The 4,153-nt window shown below is 45.0% G+C and overlaps 1 long non-coding RNA gene across 1 annotated transcript; it reads right to left on the reverse strand.

Annotated features, from left to right (window-relative positions):
- Positions 1–643: 643 nt before the first annotated feature.
- Positions 644–3,885, reverse strand: LOC117093803. The gene is made up of 2 exons (XR_004441245.1): positions 3,530–3,885; positions 644–2,111 (listed from the first exon to the last, which is right to left on the reverse strand). It is a non-coding gene; the product is annotated as an uncharacterized LOC117093803 (long non-coding RNA).
- Positions 3,886–4,153: the final 268 nt, after the last annotated feature.

Raw genomic sequence — 4,153 nt, forward strand, 5'->3', positions numbered from 1 at the left:
AAGTTAAATTTATTGAGAGTCTATTGTGTAGCAGGCTACACAGTTGCATATATTTTCTTCTATTCCTCATGACAATGTTGTGAGATAAGAGATGCTATCTCTGGTTGATGAATGAAGACAGTGAGGCTGAGAAAGGTTAGGCAGATGTCCTGGCCATGCGGAGAGTACAGGTCTGTTTCTCCATCTGAACTCTGCCCTGCCCTAATCCATTGTTCTTTCCTCCATTCTATGGCAGCTGCAAAAGGGGTTGAGGGAGCATACCATTTAAAAAACAGGTAAAAAGGATGATTTGAAATGAAGATAATAGCCATGTAGAAGACAGGGCAGGTGGGAAGCTAGGAAGGGATGGATTATCAGGACAGAAACATGGGACAATTCATATAAGGTATACAAGTATTTAAAGATAAAATATTTAAGGATAAAATGCCTAGAATTATCTTGGAGGTGTGTGGGTTCAAGACAGGTCTTGCTTCCATTTTACCAGTTTTTGAAAAACGTTTAGTCCAGCTGGTTTCTCCTTTGCCTTGAAGGAAGCTCACATCTCGATTTTGTGCTCATCTAAGTAAACATCTTAATAAGTGCGTAATAATTTAGTAAGAGCTTTTTTGAAGAATGCTAAGCAAACATGACCAACACAAGTTGGTTTTCTTTTAATAGTCTTTTAATAAGAATCTCAGCACCTGCTTTGAGCCAGGTGCTGTGCTTGGAGCTAGGGATGTAGCAACCCTTTTGGTTCTTGTAAAGCAACGGTCTTCCCCCACTAATGCCAGTTACATTATGTATGCATCACTCAGATGAATTATTAAGATGTTTTCTAATATGTTTGTCTTGTTGAGATCAAAGGAACACCATTCCTCTGTGGGAAGAAGATGGAGCTTGCCTGGAAATAAGAAATCTTTTCCAATGTCAATCACTCCCATGTTCCATCACCCAGAAAAGTGAGTCTTTAGACAGAAAACTCAAGCAGGGAACCCCCATCTCTCTTTGGGTTTGTTTTTCTTGGGTCTGGACTTCAAGGCATAGTCATACCACATGAAGGCAATGTTCAGAGACTCAGAGTACTAGGATATAGGAGTGGAAGGTCTCTCCACAAAATCCAGAGGTCAATTGGTATCTTAGTCTGTTTGTGCTGCTGCAGCAAAATACCTTAACTGGGTAATTTGTAAACAGCATAAATTGATTGCTCACAGCCGAGGAGACTGGATCAAGATGACTGCAGTTTTTGTGTCTAGTGAGGGCCCCATGTCTGGTGAGGGCCCGGTCTCTGCTTCCAAGATGGCGCCTTGAGCACTGCATCTTCCAGAGAACTGAAGGGCTAAAAAGGGCCCAGCTAGTTATCTCTGGCTCTTTTATAAGGCATGAATCTCTGAAGCTTCAACATAAATTTTGGAGGAGACACAAACATTCAAACCACAGAAATTGGTATGTGACTTATGACTCATAATTGAGGAAGCTGATTTCATATATGTTGGAAAGCTCTATCAAAGTCTAAGAGTTTGAATAGTTTCTCCTTATGAGGACTTGGCGGGGGCAAAGCTTCTCTCTCACACTCTTGCACTCTCCCATGCATGTACTTGAGGCGTGTGTGTGCACATCCCAGGGTCTGCAAAGGCATGGTTCCTGCTCTCAGGAGTTGCTGTTTCTGACCCTTTGTCATCCTGAAAGCAGCCCTAGGGATTGCACCTCCTTTTCTGCTTTAATATCTATTTTTCTTCCTCATGTAGCTACATTACAGAGTTGCTAGCAGCCCAGGCTCACACTGCCAAGAGCTGATGCAACAGCTTATAGGGAGGTGGGATGTGGCAGGCCACACTACCATGGCCCCATGTGTTGGATCTCAGTCAGCTAGTTCTGAATGAGGATGCTGGATGAGACAGGCCATTTGGCCCTTGTTCATACTGCAAGGTAAGAGTGCTTTGTCATCAAAATGAAGGGCTCCTGGGAAAGGAGGTGGCCTGTGTCAATGAGATCCTGTTTCCCACTGTCTCCTAAAGCAGAAGATGCTACTCAAGCCACAGGGGAACAATCTGCATACACATCAGCCAGGCAGAACTGAGCATGGAGGTCAGTGTATTCATTCAAAGGCATCTATCACTGTGGCAGTTAATCACCTATATAAATATTTGTAGAATTGTATGACCTCATTTGATGCTCACAGCCAGCTAATAAAGAAGGCAGGGCACATAATGAGTCCCCATTTTACAGATGACAGAACAGCAGCTCAGAGAAAGGATTTGATCAGGGCAGGATTTGGGGAGTGTGGCATGTGGAAGAGGAGGAGGGAGTTGGGAGGTCTAGAGAAGAGTGCTACAAACAAGCAACAGAACCTGGAAGCTCCATGCTTGATGTGGTCACCCTGCTTACCTGCTCCCTTCCTTTTTCTTGGCTCCCACCTGCCTCCGGCCCATGCCCATATCTGTGTCTCTTCATCCATTCAGGAAATGCTTACCTAATTTCTGCTATGGTCTAGGTTAGACCAAGACACACAGTGGGGAACAAAATTCACACTATTCTCACCCTGTGGAACCTGTAGTCTAGTTAGGATGTAAGACACTAAACAAACAGCTGAATCATATGAGTACTCATACCCTCAAGTGCTATGAAAAAAATAGGGAATAAAATAACAAGGGCCCCCACTTTGTCAAAGACCGTCATGAAGTCCAGTCATTCCTGAATGTACTTACTCATTCATCCAACACATATTTATTGAACACCTACTCAGTGTGTTGAGCTAGGCTCTGTTCTATGGATTGAGGACTCACAGTGACCCACAAAACCAACTACTTGCTGCATTTCTCCCTTGGGTATTTCATAGATACCTCAAACCAAACAAGACCATGATTTAACCAATGATCTGACCCCCTAAGCCTGCTCCGAGCAGCATCAAGCTCATCCTCTTTCCTGAGCAGAAAACTTGGACTTTCCTGACTCCCATTGATCCTTCACTTCTCAAGTGCAGTGGACTATGCCTCACTCAACAACATTTGGTGAGCATGCCTGCTTGGCACACATTCCCACAGTGAGTGCCCGATTGTCACTGGCACAAAGTAGGCATAATCTTTGCATTAAGAGAACGAGAGTCTAGCTTCACCTCAGGAAATGACTAGACCTCAGAAACATCTCTTCAATCAATGTGGTTCTCTCATTCCCCTCTATGGGGGGTTGTAGGTTTAGTCCTGGGAGAGGTACCCCTGCCTTCAATCCCCCACCTCACACCAAATGAGTCTTCTTAGTGTTACCTGATTGATCTTCCCAAGACAAATCTGACCATGACACTCCACCATGGGAAACATCCTCTAACTCTCTAATGCCTACAAGGGCAAGTCCAAATCCTTCCCAGGACATACAAGAGTCTTTAGAATCAGCCCCTTGGTGCTTCTCCAGCCTTGGCTGCCATCACTGGGCTCCCTACACCTGCTAGACTGAATTTCTTCCTTTCTGAGCTCTCTATGCTGCATCTGGCCTCTGGATGTTGGCCTATCCCATTTTCTCTACCTGGAATGCTGTCCCTTGCATAGCTGTTACCCACCTGTGCCATGTCCCTTAACCTTCCAGAGCTAGTGCCAGTGATGCCCCTGCATTGAGCCTTCTCTGATGACAGCAGAAGGTGATTTACTCAGTTCTGTATTTCCACAGTTCCTTCATCATTCATCCCATAATTGGTCTTGCAACAACAAAACTGGTTTTATTCCTATCCATATGGTAGCCTCTGTGAGTCCTTCATAAACTCCCTATCCTCCTGAGTATTTCTGAGGATCTTCAAAGGCAGCTTCCCAAGGGCCCCCAAGACCGACTGTCAGCTAGACTCATCACGAGTGGCATTCACCACAGCCTTTCTTTCCAGCTCCAATCCAGGGCCCACAAAGCTATTGGTGGAATTTCACTACTGTCACCAGAGGCCATCCATCATGACAACACCAGTGTTCTTGTGTGGGCTTGCATCAGACTAGGCGTGAAGAACTTCTGGTGCACAAACTCATTTTATTTTCACAACAACTGTGAGTAGGCACTCACCCTCCATTTTACAGATGAGAAAGCTGAGACCCAGGGCAATGAGGGTCACACAGATCAGGCTACAAGGCTGGTCAGTGGGAGGGCTGGGATTTGCTTTTGATCAGCCCCATCCAGAACATGTATTCTTACCTGCTGAGCA

Source organism: Trachypithecus francoisi, unplaced genomic scaffold (genome assembly GCF_009764315.1).
Source record: "Trachypithecus francoisi isolate TF-2019V2 unplaced genomic scaffold, Tfra_2.0 Lachesis_group12, whole genome shotgun sequence".
Lineage (NCBI taxonomy): Eukaryota > Metazoa > Chordata > Mammalia > Primates > Cercopithecidae > Trachypithecus > Trachypithecus francoisi.